The following is a 22,978-nucleotide window of genomic DNA, read 5'->3' as shown; positions in this document are numbered from 1 at the left end:
CTAGAAAATAATGGGTTGATTAGGCAAAATTCCTGTAATAAAATTCAAGACATTCTAAGAAATTGGGTTGGCGGTAGGCAAAAGGATGCCTACACTAATACAGGTCTTGCTTTACACACATCGATGATGATATTAACTAGTAATATTAACTTGCTGTCACGAGGTAGGGGGGAACCAAAACAAAAATACGATGAAAAACCAAACAAACTCCTTGCTGAGCTTATTCAGTTGGCAGTTAATTGCCCATCAAGAATAACTGCTCAAAGAATCAGGAGATGAGTGGTTTATGTGATCAAAGGGAGTTAGGTCATTATGGATGAATGTGATTGATTACTGGATATTTGTTTTCTTCCTGGATATTCTCCTTGGATATTCACGAGAATGTTTCTACTGATTTGTCTTTGCAACTGGATTCCATTGCATCAGTATTTCATTTGTATTTGTTCCTTCCGTTCATGGTTGTTCTCTCTTCCTGCCAAAATGCGAGGACTTGGACGTGGTTGGGAGACTGTCTGCAGCTTCAGTTATTGCTGGTCTCTAAGACCCAAGCAAGAATACTTCTCAAATACTGCCTAAATGTGGTATATATATGTGTGTGCGTGAAGGTACACAGGGAAATGTGCCTTTCATCAAGTAGTTCTGGTACAGATACCCTTCCCATTAGTTCAAATGCATGGCAGCGATCACCTCTGTTCCAGTGATAACTAATGAAGTTCTGTTTAAAGAGGATAGGGACAAGTTCCAAGGACACTTCACCTACAACAGTTGGTGAACCATGTTACATATCCTTTTACGTCTAATGAAAACATTTCAGAAAAAAGTCTGTATGTTTTAGCCTGTGTAATACAGCAGTTTTACAGTATTCCTGTATTAAAAATGAATGCTTTTCTGAAATTAGTTCTATAATAAATCTGTTTGTGTGCTTACAATAAGGCGTGATAACATTGACTTTTTCATGTCTGACTTGGATGCCATTGTTGCTCACAGGCACCTAGTCTTTAAAGAATTTCAGTGTTATCAACCTTAGTGGTATTTTGTAGCTCTGGATTTCATAGTGCAGTTTTTAAGATGCCTATATCAAATATGCAGGAGAGGGTTTTTTTGGTGGGGAATTTTAAGTCAGGCTTTTCTTCTGTATCGTTTTGTAAAACCTATTTTGGTTGAGTTAATCCTAATCTTAACTCAAATTCTAAAACGTAGTCCATTCAAAAAAAATAATGGGTGATTTGAAAATTTAAGTTTAGGAGATTCTGTATCTGCTCAGTTCTTTGCTATTTTGAAACACCTGAAAACTTTGAAGTGTACATGGACTTCAAATTAAAACAGCCTACTATTTGTCTGTTATCCCACACTACCATCTTAAATATTTATAATTTTTCACAGCTGTGTCCATTTTGGTGTCTTTCTTAACCCATGGCTCCCAGTTTTTCTTTTGTTTCCCATTTTATTTCAAGTTTAGTTAAGTATCACGGGTTGGTCTGCCAGTTGCAGTTATTTTCAATGACAAACTAGTTGTTACTGAAATCAGTGGAAATATTAACTGCTAAATGATAACCGAGCATGGCCTAGTATTTGAAACAAATAAATCAGATTGCAGAGAACTTAAAACAGCTCATACTGATTCAAAAGGTAAGAATAACACATTTTAGAGACCGTCAGAGTGATAGCTTCATAAAACCTACGGTCTTCCTCTGCTGCTTTAAAAAAAATAAAAAATCATCTTTGCATGCTGTCAGCACACACCTTTAAAACAGGCTTAATTTTTTGTTGCTCTCAATTATGTAGTTAAGTCTTCAGATTGAATTTCATGATTTAATCTTCTGTATCATTTCTGTCTGTTCCCAAGACATCTTCACTTGAAATGTAGCATTTCATAAAACTGAATGAAAATTCCTTAGAATAGTGTAATCTTATCAGGTGATGTGCTTTTTTTTTTTTTTTTGTTTAAAAATAAGAAGTTCACTAGAGGGTTTTGAAAGTGCTGTTGTGCAAGTTGATTATTCCTAATGTTTTTAGGCTTACTTGGGTTAGATACAAGCATATGGGATTCTGTGAAAAATATGTGATTTCATCTGTGCCACTTGAAACAAATTTGCTTATTCTCTCTCTCTTGTCCCTCCCAATCCTTCCCCCCCCCCCCCCCCCCCCTTTGTTTTCATTGACCATCTAAAGCTGACATAAAGATTTGGAGCCTTGAAATGTCCAACACATTCTGTCTTTGACAGTGTGGTTTAATCTGAATTGCATTTTTGTGAAGAAGTGGCCCTAAAGTGTCTTGCATTATGCATTATATCAATTATCTTGGTGGAAGAAACACACAGAATACATTTAATTACAGGTCATAACCTAGCAAATCATAAAAATCCTGTTCTGAAGTAAATTGTTGCCACTAATTAGCTTTCCTGTTTGCTAGTACTAGAATAAATGTTATTCATATGTTGCTAATATAGGTTATGTTATTGGATATAAATAATTTTAAAAAGAGTTGAATCCAGAAGGCATAAAATAATGATGTGCCCAGTCACTAAGTGATTTTCTAATATTAAAGGATATATAAATGGAAATCTATTTTCAATAGCTTTAAATATGGTGGTGAGGTTGATTGTATTTTACTCCTCACTTTAAATGCAGCAAGGAATGTGCTCTGTCAAGTTTTGGTTTTGTCTTGTTGGGGATTTTTTTCTGTTTGGGTTGTGGTTTCTTTTTTTTTTTTTTTTCTTGCATTAAGTGTTTCAAAGAAGTTTACATATTGTTGTGGAAGTTTAGGAGTAGCAAAACTTAGATATTTAATAGTTGGATATAATGTAACTGCATATGCAAGAAAGATGATAGCGCTCAAGAATCTGTCTGAAGTATTTATATTGGACTGCATTGTGGTCCCCAACAGAAAACAAATGAGGATTAGAATCTCTATTTCAGAGTTTTAAGCAGAAGATCCTTGGCTGTCATAGTGGATGCTTTTCTCTTCCCCTTCTCACACCCCACCCCCTTTTTGGAAGTTGTAATTTCCTGTCTTCTCTTTTAGGATCTGTTATTCAAGACGATCACCAGCACTTAAACTAATTTACACAATTACATAGGAGTTTGCTCTTTTAACTAGCAAAGAAGAGAGGATAACATAAAGGGACACTGTCAAATTAATAAAAGAAATCATTATTTAATAAATATTAATCACAAATCAAACCTCATTTTCTCACACGTCCCTTTATGTCCAGTACAAATTAGAATATAGTGGAGTATAATTGTTCTTAACTTTTTTGGTACTATGTTGTAAAAATCAGAAACAAGAAACAGGATGAATAGTTGAACAAATTGCTATTGTGAAGTAAAATACAGCACGCAGACATACCACAGGTACATGTATATGCAGCATTTGGGCTGGGCAATAGGTAGTGGTAACATGACCTCCTTTATTTATTCAAATAGCAAAAGCATTGTAAAAACAAGAAACAGGAAGCCTTTGTCGTAATGCAAGGAGGGAATGAGAGTAGGGGCAATGGGACTGAATTAATAGTTATGTAGAAAGTGCTGTCAGATGTGTTGAGTTATGGAGCACCTGTTTATTTTTAAATTAACGTATATCTTTTAAAGTGCACTAGTGTATATCCTGTAGTATGCTCTTGATCTCTTTTATTTTCCGAGCGCTGTTTGAGCTGTAAGCTCTACGACTCAGCTAGGCAACTTGTATAACAGAAATAAAGTAACTACCTAAATCAGTACATAATAAAAGCAAGTCCAGTGTAGCCTGAGGTACAATGATAACGTATTATCAGGTGCAGTTCACAGATATGAGGAAAATATCTTTAGCCTAATAAAACATGTGGTCATAACTAGTCCCTTCCAGTATCTGAGAGGCCATAAATACTTCACATCAATTTCTCATTATGCACTTTTTAGTTTTCATTGATCTTGCAGATTCACATGGATTTATTTAGGATTTTTCTATTTTGGGCCTACTCTGTCAGTTCAGTAAGATCAGTGGAAGCCATCTCATGTATTGAAGCCTTTGTGTAGTTAAGATGGTGACAGGAGAAGAGGCAGAAGGTCCATCAGAATTCATGAATAAAGGTGTGAGAGGCAAAAAGCCCCCCAAAACCAAAAAAAAACCCAAACCCAACCCAAACAAAAATCCTTCCTGAAATAATATCTCACAGAAAATGCTTATAATAGAAATTAAATGAAAGTGTAGCTTTGTTTCTGCAGTCCATATTTACTGTCCGTATTTGCTCTCCAGATTTGCTCCTGGGCAGTATTGGCAGTCTGTGCAATTTACAAGACCACACTTAATGATGGTTTGGAATATTTTAGGGTAGTGTTTTAAAAATTACTTAAAGAAGTGCAACTGCAGTCTTACTGAAGCTGAAAGAAGTTTTATAAAAGATCTAAAGTGGCTCAGCTAGCCACTGCTGAGTGCTTTTGTAAGATGACCGATAGTGTTGTAGTCTGGGTTTGAAAGTCGTCCAGGTTTTGTTCTTGAAATTTACTTTAGTAAAATCCACTCTTCTTTTGTCAATAGATAAAATTATTTGAAAATCTGCATTTGAATGTGGTATGTGTATGTGGGTGGTGGGTTTTTTTTGAGGTTTGACCTGAGCATGTGTGACATTACTTAATTCAAGGGGAAATGGTGAGGGACTTGCTACAGCACTTAGACATACGCAAGTCTATGGGGCCAGATGGTATCCACCCAAGGGTACTGAGGGAGCTGGCGGAAGTGCTCGCCAAGCCACTTTCCATCATTTATCAGCAGTCCTGGCTATCCAGGGAGGTCCCAGTTGACTGGAGGTTGGCAAATGTGATGCCCATCCACAAGAAGGGCCAGAAGGAGGATCCAGGGAACTACAGGCCTATCAGTCTGACCTCGGTGCCTGAGAAGGTTATGGACCAGATCATCCTGAGTGCCATTACCTGGCACGTGCAGCACAACCAGGTGGTGAGGCCCAGTCAGCATGGATTCACGAAAGGCAGGTCCTGCTTGACTGACTGATCTCCTTCTATGACAAGGTGATGCACTTAGTGCATGAGGGAGAAGCTGTGGATGTTGTTTACCTGGACTTTAGCAAAGCCTTTGACAGTGTTTCCCACAGCGTTCTCCTGGAGAAACTGGCTTCTCGTGGTTTGGACGGGTGTACTCTTCACTGGGTAATGAACTGGCTGGCTGGCAGTGCCCAGAGAGTTGTGGTGAATGGGGTTAAATCCAGTTGGTGGCCGGTTACAAGTGGTGTTCCCCAGGGCTCAGTACTGGGGCCGGTTCTCTTTAATATCGTTATCAGAGACCCAGACAAGGGGATCGAGTGCGCCCTCACTAAGTTTGCAGACGACACCAAGTTGGGCAGGAGTGTTGACCTGCCTGAGGCTAGGAAGGCTCTACAGAGGGATCTGGACAGGCTGGATTGATGGGCTGAGGCCAAGGGTAGGAGTTTCAACAAGGCCAAGTGCCAGCTCCTGACCTCCTCAAAACAACCCCACACAGCGCTACAGGATTGGGTCAGAATGGCTGGAAAGCTGCCTGGCAGAAAAGGACCTGGGGGTGTTGGTCAACAGCCGGCTGGATATGAGCTGGCAGTGTGCCCAGGTGGCCAAGAAGGCCAGCAGCATCCTGGCTTGCATCAGGCCTAGTGCGGCCAGCGTGTCCAGAGAAGGGCAACAAAGCTGGTGAGGGGTCTGGAGCACAAGTCTTACGAGGAGCAGCCGAGGGAAGTGGGGTTGTTTAGTCTGGAGACAAGGGGGCTGAGGGGAGACCTTGTTGCTCTCCTACAACTACCTGAAAGGAGGTGGGAGTCAGTCCCTTCTCCCAAGTAACAGGCAACAGACAAGAGGAAATGGCCTCAAGTTATGCCAGAGAAGGTTTTGGATGGATATCAGGACAAATTTCTTCAGAGAAAGGGTAGTCAAGCATTGGAACAAGCTGCCTAAGGAAGCGGTGGAATCGCCATCCCTGGAGTTATTTAAGAGATGGGTAGAGGTGGTGCTGAGGGACTTGGATTAGTGGTGGTTTTGGCAGTGTTCAGTTGATGGTTGGACTCTATGATCTTAAAGGTCCCTTCCAACCTAGACAATTCTATGATTCTATTTTATCCTGTTTCTGTCTACATGAAACATACAGCTATTGCAGTGATTAAGAGGCTTATAAATACACTGGGGACATTGATAGCAGAACAGAATAGAATGTGGAGGAGAATCTAAAAAAATATTCTGTTTCTTAGTGGAAACAGCAGGTGAGTTCAATGTCTTATTGCTGGAAAAAAAAAGAAGTGAAGAAGGGAAAGTTCAAGATGAGAAATTACAGGGTAGTGAACACAAAGTGATAAATCAACCTTACAGGATTATAGCTACTTCCTTAGGAAAGAAATCTGTGTTAACCCGTATAGAGAATCCAATATAGAGAGACTGGAAGGATTAGAAACAGGTCAGAGATACATCACCATCTTTAACACAGATTGAAAACTGGAGACGTAATCAGTACTGTTCAGGTAACTTTTGGAATTTGATGTCTAGAGTGGTATGTGAGCTTGAAGACAAAAACTTCATAGTTAAAATAGGTAATGAGCATATTTACTACAACATTTCTGAGATTTCCAAAATAACATGGGGGAGAGACTATATAAAGTTACGTTGCCATAAGAAAATGATTGCAAGAAGAACATGTACTTAGTTGATTGATAATGAATAGGTTCATTCACTCTTGGAACAAGTTAGATCATGCAACACTTCATACTAAATAAAAATAGTAATGTTGCTAGGTGGAGCTAGGACTCACTAGGAAACACCCTGTTGCAATTGTACGAAAGTGCGGAGCAGAAACCATGGCAAAAGATTTATATAAGAGTTATTTAACGCATTTTAGTAATTGTATTTTTAAACGGATGAGGGAAATTGAGTAAGAATGATACAGAAGTTAAAGCAAGAAAGCATGGATAAGCAATCTTGTTGACTGCCGATCTGCTTTCAAACCCTGTTGTATAATGGTACTGAAAGCAGGAAGGGGTTGTCTGCGAGGGAGGGCTAGATTCAAACCCTTTGTAGGCAATTATAAACTTGTTAAACTGAGTGGAATCTTTGGAGTTTCAGATTTAGAAACATAAAAACAAAAAATATGTTGGTGGTGTTGTTATGTTGATGGGGTAGGTGATGATCTTGGATAAGAAAGCAGAGCAAAATTTTGCCATAAGTTCATGCATCTGGATAGGCACTGCCTCCCTAGCTAGACACTAAACTTTGCAGACTTCCGTTTTCTCTGTACAGTGGGGTAAGGAAAGTTATTGCAGACAGTAGGTGATAATACATGGGATCCCATATCTCTAGCTAGGTCTGTAAGATTAATTTTCATATTTGCGGATTTGAAATCTTTCTCATATGATTTGCTTTCTTGTAGCAAAGGCAAACAGCGGCCCTTCACACTGGACACTACACACTGCAGACTGTAGTAAAATAGTTTGGTATTGCCAGGTGTTTGCAGAAAAAGACCAGTCTCTTAAAATGCTGGAGTTATTTGGTGGACTCTCATGGGAAAAAGTCACATGTAATTGTATCAGTTGTTTCACTCAGAAGTGAAACAGATTAATAAAAACTGTTAAATAAGACTAGCACGTTTGTGGGTTTGTTTTTTCTTTTCTTTTTGTTTTCCCTCTGAAGTGAAAGAAAGGTAATTAAGGGTTAACTTAAGATAGGATTAAAATATCTTGAAATAAGGGGGGTTGGAGGAAGCCACCTCAGTAGCTTATTCTAGCCTCAAATCAGAAAATTATTTCAGAAAAACATTATTAAAATGGAAGGAGGAGAAAAGCACAGCCTTATTCTCTGTGAACATTTATTGCTAATGGTAGAATATTAGTAATGGGATACTGCCAGACATTTGAAGAGGTCCACATCTGTTTTGCAGGTTTGTGTTCAAAGCACCTGAGAAGCTGTGTTAGATACTGATAGGATTCAGAATTTGAAGCCTAAGGCGAGTTGGAAATGATAATACAAAATTTGTTAGCCACAAGTAGATAACTGTTTCAGAGTGCTGTGACACTAGGAATTGTCTGACCTGGAGTGAATGTCATTCAGAGAAGGCAAATGCTAGCTTTACAACAATAGCAAAGTATGACTTTAATCAGAGGAGAAAAAGCATTAATATTGTATGGAAAATTTTGATTTCTTAAATGATGATAACTCAATGAGTTTCCAGCTCATAATCCAGGTTATGTTATGTATTGAAGATTTTACGAGTTCTCCAAATGTGTTATTTGTTATCACTATTTATCCTCAGATTCATATCCTGTGTGGGCTGCAGAAAATCAGTCAATTAGTAGTGGTAGGTGGGTAGATGTCTTGGGGATTAAGGCGCTTGGATATCTGCTTGTTAATCATGCAAATAAATAAGGAAAGGCAGATGCCAGGATCTGTTGTTACCTAGATACCAGGGACTGTGACTCAGAAGCTTTTGATCTTTTAACACTATATAGAAGTTTTTCCTCTGAGTCAGAAAATAACTGCTTTTGACGTTTCTCTATTGGATGTTTTTTCTTATAAGAGTTAAAGAAAAGAGTAACTTACATTATTTGTGCACATATATGACCACTCCAGTCATATTTAAAAGCTGATATTTTTTTTTTATTTTTCCCAGTTCTTATATTATTTTTTTTTACTTCCTGCTTAAAATGGGATTCTTGTCAAGCAAGAATAAACTTAAGTAAAACCTGTATGTGTATTTGTGTAACATCACATTGTTAAGCTTGGTACTTCCCATGAAAACAGCACTGTAGTCTATTTACTTTATGGAATGTTGCATAAAAGAACTGAACCTTAAGCCAAACTTCTTTTCAGTTAAAATTCCCTTCCCTGATAGCCATTTAACCAATTAAAAAAAAAAAAAATAAACTACCATGCTTGTTAGCAATCTGTCTATAACCTTTGAGTCTTTTTTTTTCTTTCTACCCAGCATAGGAGCTATGACAATGAAGTTGTCTTTCCCAGCAAGTCAAAATGTTTTTAATAACAGAAAGCCTGATAATTTTCATTTTTCTTAACAGAAGAGTCCATAAGATTAAGCGTCATTTTGTAAATATCAAGAGCATAAAACATACTATCAGTTTCCTAATCTCTCAGATGTGAGATTACTCAAAAGTTGTATTCTCTGATCCTTCTCGGAACACCTAGGGAATGCCTTAGCTACTGTTACAGAGGGGAACCCAAAACATCATCAATATACTTTTAAGAATTAGGCCTCTTTGGTTGGCAGCCTTTCTTTAAGAAGTGTAACTCGTCACCAGGCTAAGCTTGTAGGACCGCATCCCGTTTAAGTTCAAAGCAGTACAAAGCTAACAAAATTCCAAATGAGCATGTGGGGGCTGGGCTCAGTGTGTGTGTGTGTGTGTTTGTGGGTTTGGTTTTGTTTTTTAACAAATGTACTGTTCAGAGGTTGGACCAATACTGCTTTCTCTGTTCATTTCTTGTGAAATACTGGACAGGATCTGTATGTGGATAATAAGCCCGGCTGAAAGCACACAGCTGATTTGCAATGCTTAACAGAAGGCACCAGATATTTACAAGGAAGTCTTCCGTGTTTTCTTACCCAACAGATGCAGTGGCTTTTTTATAAATGAATGAATGTTTATCTGAAGTGAACGGAGTGTAGACCTAAAATTATTTGGGTTCACTTAATACTGCCTATGTGACTGATACTAACTTCAATAATATAGCTCTTGCAAATGACTCAAATACAGACTTGAAGTTTTATTTACATAAAAATGTTAATTAACATTTTAGAGTAAATTGGTTTTCCATATTTTTATGCTGTCTTCTATTCTTTCTCCTAAAGTAAAGAATAATGGATGAATGTTTCTCTTTGACAAGCTAGTCTTCAACAGATTGTCTAAACACTTCTGTAAAACTTTTAAATACGAGATCATTATCTTTCTGGAGGTGGGTTTTTGTGTGTGTGTGGTAGCAGGGAAGAAACAATGTAGTATTTTGAAATGCAGGAGGAAAAGAATGTCTCTGAAAAGCATGGAGAAATCAAGGATAATATAAAATTGTTCACAGTTCTATATTAAAGCATATAATTAAATATTAAAGTGATATTGTTACAGTGTGACAGAGCAAGTAATGAAGACATTGGGACTGAAATGGTCACATGGCTTATCGTGCAAAAAGTAACTGCCAAAGAATTTTTTTATCATTAATGTATATTAATTGCTCTGTAACTGTATACTTTTCATGTTTTTCATGCACCTTAGGGCATGCAAATACTTGCATCTTTAATATCAGTATTTTTATTCGAGCAGAACAATATAACTCTGTGGGCAGTTTTTATGCTGTGGAATATGCTGGAACCAGTGAAAAACCCTGTATGCTCTTCAGAAAGCATTTAAATTTGACCTGAAAATAACTATGTCAGGTTTCAATCTCATGCAAATGAAAGAATGAATTTATAAATCCCTCAAGAATAATTATTTTAATAGAAATGTCCAAAAAAATATGTTTTTGAAAGGCAATATAATAATCTTTCATGTAGCACCAATTAAGATTATACGATCCTAGGGGAACCAACCTGTTGTAGTCAACAGGCCTTTCTCTATCATTGTTTACTTCCCTTATCTGAAAAGTGCTCAGCATCCTTCAATGGCAGGGCTGAATGGTGACATGCCATCATTGTCATTGTATTCCAACATCATGTATTTAAAAGAATAGTACAGTTGTGATTTCATATCTATTTAATGTAATTATCCCCTTGTTTACTATATGTTACCCCTGTTATCTTAAAGGATTTTTTTTTTTACACTTCTACTGTCCTATACAAAGTTGGGTTGTTGGGGTTTCTTTAAGCTTCAGTGCGGTTCTATGGCTGCCCTGTAAGAGTCTTGAAAAGCTCATTCAAAAGTCCTGTCACACATTTAAATTGCGCTAAGCTATTTCTATTGAAGTACACAACCATAATGATTTTGTGAAGCTCTTCTCATTAACACAAAGTGAAAGTCACTGCATTTTGTATATCTAAAATAGGGCTTAAAAAGTCCTTTAATTGTTATATATGTCTGGTAATAGTGGCATATAGAAATGTACCTGCAGAAGGGTGCCAAACCTCATTTAGTTGCTAATTGTGGAGCATTCCAGTCAAACTGCTCTTCATATTCCAACTTTTTATTTCTTTTGGCATACGGAGGACTTTTTGATTTGCCATCAGGTTTCTTGTCAGTTGTCCTGTGTAGTATGTGTGTGTGTGTACTTTTAATATGGAATGAATGTGTTGTTAGGCCTCTTATTAACTTAAGCCCTATTAACTACTTTTCTGTAGTGTGTAGTATCTTGCAGTCTTTTCTAACATTTATTTGGAGAGCAGAGTATTTATAGAAATCTATGACTAAGCTTTCCAATTTCCAGAAGTCTGTAATCTTCAGACTGCTGCTTTCCTTCCAGGCTTGGAAAGAGAGAGTAGTATGCAGAAAGACGGGATAGGAATGGGCCTGCAAATACTAGTTGCCTTATTTACACCAGTCACTGATTTAAAAGTACAGGAGGTCCAGTATATGTTCAGAATTATCAGGTAAGTGGACAAGTATCATAGAGTCGTATTACATAATAAATGTCCTATCTATGTGGCTTTTCATAGAGAATTAAGATGGGGGAAAAAGTTTTGTACTTCATGAAGTACATTTCATAAAGTGTTGTGATCTTGTACTCCCTGCTGGGGAGTTTTGCCTGAATTATCGGTAAAGAATCTGGCCCAAGTAGAATGCACTGGTAAATGGTTGGAGACATTAACAATTTCATATTATTTAGTGTGAGCTGAGAAATACTCCATAATTACTGACAGGTGGTCTAGAATTGGACACTGAAATTGCCTATGTAATTGCAGATTGATGATATTTTATGTGTATCCATTTTGATTTTAACATCAATTCACTAGTCATCACATAATTATATATAAAGAGACTTTACAAGATACCTGTTATTTCCTGAGGATCCATTACAGTCCATCAGACAAAATATCAGTTCTGTTTTTTAAGCTATGTATTATAAGGATTTTCAAAATAAGGGTTATTTACCCAATAGACTGTAAAGATTTCTTTGGAATCACTGTAAATAGTTACTCTGCTCCTGGTTAGAGAGTTCTGAGATAGCGTGTTATGAGCTGCAATGAGTTGTTCCCGTGTAACAAAAATGCAGTATCTTTGGGGTTGGGGAAGGTTCAGTTAATTCATGGTTTATGTTGATTTATATCAATAATCTAAAAGGCAGAGCTCCTGCTACCCAGATCACAATACTGCATGAGAAGAATTTCACTAAATGCAGCGGAATGAATTGTCCTGAAAGATGGGTGTAACCAGTAAGGTCTGACAAAAGACCAGAGCATATAATCTCGGAATGTCTTTAAAGCTGACTTTGAAATCTCAGACTAGCAGCTACATTAGATACGTTTTGTAGTTGTTGGAGATCATGTATATGCTCTTGAGCAACTCAGAATGGCTAAATTAGGCAGGCTCCTGTTTTAAGTGGCTTCCTGGGGAAACCCCCCTTTCTGCTTTGACTGTAGGGAGCAATCTGCAGATTCATGTCCCTGTACTGTATTTAGCTTGACAATATTTGTTGTCATCTTGCAAGATACACTGCATGTTACTTAGAGGTACACGAGTTGATATCTTTGTATATTACAGATCTTATCTTTGTAGATATCTTAGTTATTCTCAAAATTTGCATTTTTAAAACAATCACGTTCCTAGCAAAATAATGTTTCTCTTGATGATGTACTATAAATGCATAATCTATGGATACAGATGACGACTTGCAAAATTCCTTCAGTAAAAAGCAAAACTTTTTTTTGTTTTGGTGTCACCAATAATGCTAAAGCAGATTATGCCTTGGGGGAGAAAAGTAACTGACATATTAGTTTGTATTTTCCAGATGCCTTAAGGGAATTAATACTTCATTTTCTAATTTTTGCAAGCTAGAATTTGCACTGAAATTTTAACTTTTTAATATATTTGATGCTCATTGTTAGAGTCATTGTTCTTGGAAGTATATGAGTATATAACCTGCTTTAGCCCCTGCATAGTTCCAAGTCCAGAATGAGACTAAGTCATGTCATCCTGCCCCCCAAGACTTTGGATCTTACTTGAGAGTCTGTTTTAGAATTTGGACTTTAAGCTTGCTGGGGGGGGAAGGTTTCTAAATACCTCGTTAGGACACAAATATGTTTTTCTGGCTTGAGTTTTGTGGACCCCATTTCAGTCATACTTGTACCAGCTTTACATTGATACATTTTATTGGTAGTGGAAGTTAGGTAGAAATTATTTCCCATGTCTAAAAAAAATCTATAGAAATGTTCCTACGTTAGACCAGAAATTAGCATATTTCAGATTTAGCGTATTTAAAAAAAAAGAAAAAGACTGAGTTTTAGGAGCAAATAGTTCTGCAATCATCAAACTATGAAGAATCTGTCCTTTGGCTCTGATATTTGGTCATCTAAAAGTTTGCTGCATCTTTGAAAATGTTAATAGGGAATGCATAGTTAATTTCCCAGCACTACAGATGTCTTTGTCAATGCCTCACGAAAATACTTTCTATTTTTCTCAAATATATGCTTTGTCACTGATGTAAGTGGGGTTGTGCATATACTGATTTTTGTTGGTTATTTACCCCGGTGGTGCATTGCAACCAAAGCAATCTTGACTGTTTTACAAATATATAGGGACAGATAGTGTCATTCATGCAGCAAACTAACTCTGGTGGCTTATAGATGGGATGGTCCAGACACTTGTGCCCTACAATGGTGAGGGACCTTGTGGCTCAGGTAGTCTTGGCCTCTCCTAGTAATGTGCTGCCTGCTACCATCCTGAGATTGAACCATAGTGCTTTCATCTGCTTCCATGGTGAAATGGGGACAGGTATTGGAAAAAATTCCTACAGAGGCTTGTACGGCAGGAGAGACCCTGTGCAAGTGCCCCAGTGCTGAGGCAAATAATATTTATGCTGAAGTACTCGAAGTGAAGAGCAGAGTTTCTTCCACTTTAATCAGTAGCTTGTGGACTGATGATGATCAAAGTAAACGTATATTGGAAAAGTTTTTCAAGAGTTTGTAGCAAATCTAAGAATAACTGACGAAAGATTGGTGTCAAAGTCATAGAACATGATATTACTAGATATGGCATCCTCTCTTTTATATGTGGTAATTTTATTCGTTGAATGAATTGGAAAAGCCTGTGTTTTAACTTTAATGAGTCAGTATGAAGTTGAAATAACTTGCCAACACATTCATGCGTTTCAGTTGGTTTTTTACACTGCATTTTACATGAGGGGAAATTGCAAATAGTAAATGTCAAGGATTCACTTGGGGCATTACGATTTCGGAGGCATGAAGCTAATACATAGTTGTCTCGTTACTGTCACCAGATTAAAGTTAGTCCATGGATGGCAAGAGCTCATAACTCATAGGAGACATAGTTACAAATGACCTGTGGGAGGTCGCAGATACCACAACTTCCTAAATTCGTATTACAAACGTGTCATTAATAAGGAATGAGGGAAATGTTGTTTATCATCTTTCAAAAAGCTGGTTTTCACTGAAAAAGGGGTGAAAGGTTTTTTATTTCCAAGTCTCAATTGATCACATCTTTGTAGATTGTAGGGTATGGGGGAAGGAAGGCAATGCAATCCTTCTGGATACTTAAGTCATCTATGATCTTTCTATGCTAATACAGCTGACCTATTGTGCTACATAATTTGTCTGTTGATATTTTGCTGAAGTATCTCTAGAGCAATGAGGGGCAATGAGTATTGTATGGGGGCTTTTAGATGTGATTTCTATGCAGAGGTTTTTATCCTTTTCCTTGTTTTTGCTCCAATTGACATCTTAAATGTAGAACTCACTTTAGTAATTCACAGAGGGTACATCTCAGCGACACAGTATGTGTGTGTTGCTACTGTGTTAGCTTAATCAAGTTAGCACAGAGAGACTGAAAAGCCTTCTTAAGATGCAGTCCTGTGTCTGAAATCAACTGGATATATCTTTCACTGAATTCACCCAATCTTTCGCATAGTTGTTGAATGATGTTAAATGTTTTCCATGTTTAGGGTAGCCAATTAAGATGTAGAATAATATAACGAAGCTACATTTGCTTTGCCTATTAAGATAATGTGGGGTTTGGACTTTTTTGGATTATATGGTGTAATGTGCTCTAGATAACCATCTACTTAAGAGGATGTTTAGAAGTTACCATTTAGCATGTGTATCTGCACACTTTAGCTGGTTGTCTGCCTATTGAATGTTGAGAGCTACAGTTAATCTATTAAATCAGTTGTCTGACAACTGCGTTGTCTTTCTTCATAATTCTAGGTGCAATTTCAGGTGTCAGCTTTGATTCATAAAGCCACACATGGTTTGATTCATGAAGCCACAGATGGGTATCTATATAGACTGCTTCTTTTCCTGTTTATAAGAAAGGTGTGATACCAGGGTATTGATTCGTATCTTCAGTCAGCTGGCATGCAAAGGATTGCAAAAGCTGATAAAAGTGATGTTTGATGGGAGAGTCTGTAGTAAGTATACATATAAATAAATACTATCTACTGTCAGAGTAACAGATATCAGCCAAGTGTTTTAGCTCATTAGTTTAAAGCTAATTTTCCTCTGTGTGTCTGACCAGAGTGAATCCCATCAGTTCAAGGAATCACAGAAGGTACTAAATGAGAAGCTGTTGAGGACTGAAAAATACTTTGTGCACTTTTTCAGCAGAATATGTGGGTTTTTTCCTCTCTGATGATGTAGTCCAAAAGCATGTCTTCAATGTAAGCTGTTTATATAAGAAAGAAATAACAATAATTAGAAAGATTTGGGAATGGAATTTAGAGTTTTGTAAAGCAGTTGTGAAAAACAAAGCCCTGGAGAAATTTCATTGCATACACAGAGATTTGCTCCGGATATAGTACTGAAGTACGTGAAATGGCATTCCAGTCTGCTTACCAGTTCTCTAGAAAAATGCCAAAAAAAGAGAGGGAGCTTGGAAAAAAAGCATCACTGAGAATTGGCAAGTACAAAGTGAGTTGAGAGCTGGAGAAAATGAAGAATATATGCTTTCTGAGCACTAATGGGATTCTGAGATCGTAGGGTGCCAAGTTATGCAAATGTATTAGTTTCTTTAAGGTAAAATGTAATTTTTGGGTTATTTTACATACATGATTATTGTACTTCTTGATAATAGAAAGTTTGTTAATTAAGGTAAGTTCCTAATAACTGAGGAAAATAGAAAACATGCCCCTTTTCAGAAGGAGGAGGAGGAGGATCTGGGTTGGTACAGGCCACCCACAGGAGGGACAAGAAGCAAGCCTTACAAGGGCAAAATTGTGCCTGATCAGCCTGGTAGCTTTCTGTTACGAGATTACTTGCTCTTATGATGTGTATCTTGGCTTCACTAACACTTCTGACAAGGTGTATCCTTATAGCCAAGCTGGTTAGATAAGGTTTGGATTGGTGACTGCAGGGTATGTAGAATATTGGCTGGACTTCTGAATGCTAAGTTGGTTATGAGCAGCATCATCTTGCAACAGTAGGGCCAATGCTGTTAAAAATTTTTGTTAACAACTTGGATGATGGGAATGAATGGGATGCTTTCTGCGAGTTTGAGATTGATACCAAATATGGGGTAGTAGTTACGCTGCAGAGCAATGCTACTGATCTTAACAAGCTGGACACATGGTGTGACAGAAACCTCTTGAAATTCAGCAACAGCGAATGCTAAGTCCTGCATCTATGGTAGAATAACGTGACACAACAGCTGAGGCTGGCTACCAACAGGCTAGAAAGCAGCTTTGCAGAAAAGGGCATGTGGGGGTGTCCTGTTGGACAACAGGTTGAACATGACTCAACAGTCTGTCTCTGTGGCAAAGGTGGCCAGCTGTATTCTGGGCTGTATTAGAGTGAGTGTAGACAGCATGGGAGGGAAATAGACCTGTGACCACATCTGGAGTACTGTGTCTGGTTTGGGGTTCCCCAGTACAAGAAAGATACGGACATAGTGGAGTAAATCTGCAGAGGGCCTGGGAGCCATGTAATTGGGGGCTGGAGCTCATCATTTATTAGGAGAGGCTGAGCACTGGGTCCACTAATTTATATAGGTGCGGAGGGAGCCCTTTTGTTTAAAAAAAACAAAACAAAAAACCACAAAAAACCAAACCAAACAAAATCCCAAACAACCCCCCCCAAAATAAAAACAAAACCACAACTGACACACCCCACAACCATACAAAAATAAAAAGACCAAACCAAACCCACAAAAAAACTCAAAATCAAAACATCCGTCTTCAGCCCACCCCCAAAAAACATTTTAAAATCATCAGTCTCAAGAATAAAGTCTTTGAATACTTTGAGTACAGAGGAAAGAATTTCCATTACAAAAGTTTTTAGCGTCATTTGAATCTTTTTAAACTAGAACACTTTTTTTTTTTCTTACAGATGGGAAAGGAGACCTTTAAAACACGTGTTATTGCTATGATAACATATTGTATCTCTTTCTGTTTACGTTATAGTCAGGGGATTTTGTAGAATCTGAATTTCTTTCAGTCACTTCATTCCTATGAATTGGTTTGCTTTTTAAAGTAACTCTGAGCTATACTGATGGGTAACTCTTACCAGATTGGAGTGTCTTGATTTTTATTTTTTTTTTTGTTAAGAACTAGGAATGGGGTGCTTGACTGTGTGTACTGACCTAACCAACTCGATTAAATAAAAAGTTGAGATTCATGCAAACATAAAAACTGTAAGAATGAATTCCACGTACCTTTAAAAAAAACCCAACCAAACAAACCCACCCTAAGAAGAAGTAAAATATTCCTAAATGGCAGAAATCTGGAACAAGAAAAGACTTACAAAAGCTGAATTCCCAGGCCTGTGCAAATGCATTTGTGTATTTGATGGCAAAGTGGGTTGGCTCCTTCAGAGTTTCAGTTCTGGCTTTTTGTAACAGAAGGGAGAAACAGCTTAGAATTTCTTAGGTTAACTGGAAAAACAATTTTTGTTTCATAAAATAAGGATCCAAATATAAACATGTAAATTTGCTGTTTTGTCCAACCTTTGGGGGGGGTGGTGTCAAAACAAACTTTGTAAATTGCCATGCAGATCCAAACCAACCCTAATTCAATTGAACGTAAATCTTAATAATAATTATCAGTTAGACAGGAGACTTCACTTACAGCTGCATAAGAAAGGTCTGTGTAACATATTTGTAATGTTAACTCTGAATGCTTCAGATCATGAGAAGGAATGTAGGTGTCAGCCTATTTAGATAAAAAACTGGAGTAGGAAGGAGGTAATCTATATAAGTAGGGAACAGTCTTTGATTTACCCCAGTAATAGCATTGTAGGTCTTTGTGATCTCTAATCTGTTATTTGGATTTTCTGGCAGGGGCATCAAAGCCTATGGCAAGGCCAGAATCCAAAATTCCCAGTATTCTAGAATTGAACAGAGCCTGTGATTTTTAGGTGTGAAGTAAAATATGAGTGCTTCCCAGCTTTTGTTTCCAGATAAATCCAAAATAAAACCTTTTGTTGATTGATCTTTTTTTTTTTTTTACAATTCATTGCACTTAACAGGTTAGTGAACACTGTCAGTTGTGTTTGTTAAGAGGGTAAAACTCATATTGGACTCCTGTGGTTCGAGAGCATTTGTCTCTTATTTCAGTCTTTCCCTAAAAGCTGGAAGGGGCCTTTAAAAGCAACCTTTGGTTGCTCTATGATTGTGCTTCTCCCTAATTTTCCTAGTGCACTGGGAAAGGATAACTTGTACTAGAGAAAATAAAATTGTCAAATATTCCTTTTCCAGTAGTAAAATTGATTGATTCAATCCTGAAGAAGCTGTGAAGAAGCATGGTAAATTCCACTACTACTCCCTCATAGATACTTCAGCATGCAGAGCTTATAGAAAAAAGGCTATCATTATGAAGTCTGTCTCAGTATTTTTTTTAAAGAATGTGGAAATAGTACAAGGATGTCCCAAGTCTATTCAATGTTGTTCTTCAGTTCTGTAAGCAGGCATCATACGTGGAACTGGAGAGATGTTGATTCATCGCTAAGTAGACCTCCAGCAACTCCTGATTATTGCACTGAGATTGAACTAACGAAAAATGTTTTGCCAGACTGTATCAAAGTGCTGGCATACTGTTTATGGTAAGATATTAATTTTGAGAAAGGTAGCCTTCTACCTGTAGGTTTTGTAAAATCTTACAACTCACAGAAAATACAAAGATAAATGACCTAACACGTGATAAAAAAAGGCTGTCAAGTAGAAAGTTGAATGCCATCCTTTCTCTAATTAATTCTTTCTTGTTTTCTAATGTTGCTTCATAATGGAAGGTTGGACAGAGGATCAGTCACTCTACTTTTTTCAGGAAGAGAATGTAATAAAATAACTACAGGGTAATGATAAGATGTGAAATATGTAATATAGAAATGAGTTATATAGACAGAAAATTAGTCTAGCATTTTACCCTCTCCTGTTGTCTGTGTGCTGCATATGTACCAATACTAGGAGGCACAGTGGCCAATTTCCTTCTTAAGGTACACAGCTAAAAGTAGCTTTCGTATATGATTATTTTGATAAGTAAAATGCAGTGTTCTTTCCAACTATCAGTAATTTGAGTCTTTGATTTTTGGGTGATGTGCAAGTGTATCTCTATGACACTTTAGGAGACAGTTTTCCTATGTACCAGACAATTCCAATCTAACACATATAAGCCACACGCACTGTACTACTTTTGCCAGTTTTGCGTATAACTTTAAAACTCTTAATTGAGTGTTTTTATTGTTGAGGAAAGGCACCATTGGCCAATCCCTATTTCATTGACTATTATTGTTATAAGAGTAGTCTCAGATTGATAAGTCACTATTCATTTCATTTGAAGCTTTGCATGGATGTATTTTCTTGCCATGTTACCTGTCAGCTAAAAAAAGCTCTCTTGCAGAAATGACAGAACAAATCTTATGAAGAAATAATAAAATCTACTGCTGTGAACGTGTCACTTCGGGCAAAAACAGTTGCTTATGCTGGCTGTAATATTACTCTGGTGTCTTTAAATAACTTCATTAGTCAATAAGATATGGTTTCATTATTTAAGTGACAAAAAAAAGGATGAGCTTTTGGTATTTACATCTACCCACTGTTTACTCTTTTTAGAGTATTTCTTTGTATTAGAGCTGCAAGCACTTGCAAAACCCCATCTGGCTGGCAAAATATCTTTTTGTTTACAAAAACAGAAGCTTTTAGCCACTGCAAGCTCTTGAATGTTTCCTGCTGGGATCCCAAGCTAACATTTTTTGCCAGCAGGCACCACTTTCAGCTCATGGGAACCTGCTGTCACCAAAAGAGGTTTTTCCCTCGTGTCTTTCCTTTTTATTGCAGCATCTGAGGTGACTGATCCTTAGGGGAACCCCACTTTTTGTCTTTCTGAAAAGCAGTCTGGTATGCACTTGTGCACATTTTCTGCTTGGACTGGTATCTTTCAGCCCTTTAATGTCAACCCTGTCCCCCAGCAAACACCTGTTTCTCTTCAGTGAAATTTCATCAGCTCACTATAAGTTCAGAGAGTCTGTTTAGAGGATGAGCTCAAATAACTTTTACAACTTGCCTGTCTATGATATCAGCACGGGATACTTGGGTGACTGCATGGTAATCCGAGCTCAATTTATTTACAGAAGCTATGCGCAGTAGGCAGAGTATATAAGTGAGCTTGTTTGTGGGAATTACAATCTTTGCCTATTTCAGTGAGCCAGTTGGGCTGCTACATAATGATGCTTACACTTCCCTGTTGAGCAAAAAGTTGAGATGGTAGAGAGTTTGGGAGATGGGAGGGGGAAGAGGAAGTACTGTAGCAAATTGACCATGAACAAAACAAATTTACTAGTTTCTCCTGGGTTTTTGATTATCCTAAAAACTGTCAGAAAATTGAATTGAATTTTCTGCTACCAAGTTATTCTCTGTTATTGTGATGCTTGCCAGACTATTTTTTATCCTTCTTTTTTTCCTTTTGAAATAAAAGGTTAACTGAGGTAGAAACTGCAGATTTTGACAATGGCAATGTATGCCTCAGTTACACTGAGTGCAAGTAGAGAAAATTATGAGAAGGTATTATTTCACATCTTCACGACCATCTTTATCATACATCTCTTAATTTAGTCTTTATTGCACAAGGAAGATGGTTTTACACATGATATTTTCTCAAGGAAAGCAATGAAAGCACCATTAATTAAATAATTTAAGAGGACTAGAAAAAGACCTTGACAGTATTTTGGGAAGGACTAATTTGACTTGGGTAGAATAACATGATAAGACTCCTAAGTGGGATATTCCATAGTCTTTATTTTAAATTTTTTTTCAGACCATATTTGGCTCTTATTTAAAACCAAACTTATCTTTGACTTCTGTGGAATGAGTGTTAGAAAAATACTGCATTCTTTGGAATCTTTCTGTAAATTCCAGTAATTCCAAGATCTCTGTAGCATTGCCATCTGCAGCAAACTTCGTTCAGGAGGTAACAAACTTGTTCCTTGAAATTCCCTCAAAACACTGAGACAGTTTTTCCCCTGCAAAGAAACTTGTAAATGGTGTATGATCTGAGGCTTCTTTTAGGACATTGGAATGCATATTTTTCCAGAATGTGGCAGTTAGTGTAGAATCATATAAAAATATTTCAGAAGTTTGAACTGATACCACAGTGTGTGAATAACATTCTTTGAGGGGCAATATATATTGCTAGTATTATGTGGTACAGTCCACCCATTTGTTTTCTTTGTGTGCATGCACCCTCCTCCTTTTGTAACTCCTCTGGCACTTCAAATGAGAACAGCAAGGTTTTGCTAGTCAGCTGCAGGGTCAGCTTATTTGAAGCCGAAGGTTTGTTCCTTTTACCTTTAGGTCTTCTATAGTACAAGTATTCTATACAATGGTAGCAGCACTGTAACTTTTTTGGACTGGGGTTTGAGTAGTCCAGCATAAAGCAGACTTAAGCAGTTACTCCAGATGTGTAGCTGTTGTAGTTTCCAGTTTTGCCTTTGACAAAAACAGTTATTCACATCTGTTGATCAAAAATAACAACGTTAGTGAACTTCACTGTCTTTTCTCAGGAAGATCCCAAAACATTTTGTGAATTAAATATAAAAGTAGCTTTTTCCTGGCATGGACATTCAGGCTTTCCAGAGAGAAAATTGAATTTATCCATGCACTGGGCAGCTTTTCATAATGACAGCACCCGTAAATTTGGTTTCTTTAGTAATTTTAAACTTGAGTTAAAAGCTACAGGGGAAGGGGAGCAGGTTGCCCTCAGTCATAGACATACCCTTTAAATTTGAAGTAATTTTACTTCAAAAATAGACAGAACCTGTACTTGAATACTTTTTCCACCACGGGGATTTCCCCATTTCACTTTGTGAAACAGTCCTTATACTGTAAACGCACTTTGAGTAACAGCTTTTCTAGAGTCAATAGAACTGTTTTTCCTTCAAAGGGCACTTTCAGGTAGCATCTAGTTCTTTATCTAGCTTCTCTTGTCAAACAGCACTTTAAAAAGTTTCAGTATTGAACCACCTTTTCTTTTTTTTCCCCACTCAGTTTGACCCCATTGTGATAGACCACTGGGTTATGGAGCACTGTAACCAAAGCTTATCTGTTTTTTTAGCACTCTTCTTTCCCAATGCTTTTTCCCCCTGTTTTGGAACCTCTCTGTCCTTCCCAGGAAGAAGCTGCTTCTGCAAAGGACAGCGTCAATGTGGGTGTCAGAAGCCATAGGAGCTAGTGTCATCTCCTCTAATTGAAGTGGGGTGTTTTAGGAAGAGATTTAGTAGGGTCAAGAGGATTGCTATAGTTGTGAAGTTGTAGGAGTCTGTGCTGAGACTTCTTACTTGTCTTTAAACCTCAAATTTGCAGAGTGCAGCAGGTGATGAATCAGGCATGTTGATCTGTTATCCTAGTAACTTGGAACAGGAGCATATCTTCATAGTAATACTTTT

The sequence above is a fragment of the Charadrius vociferus genome, unplaced genomic scaffold, assembly GCF_000708025.1.
Source record: "Charadrius vociferus isolate BGI_N301 unplaced genomic scaffold, ASM70802v2 scaffold108, whole genome shotgun sequence".
Taxonomy (NCBI): domain Eukaryota; kingdom Metazoa; phylum Chordata; class Aves; order Charadriiformes; family Charadriidae; genus Charadrius; species Charadrius vociferus.
Note: the sequence above shows the minus strand (reverse complement) of the source record.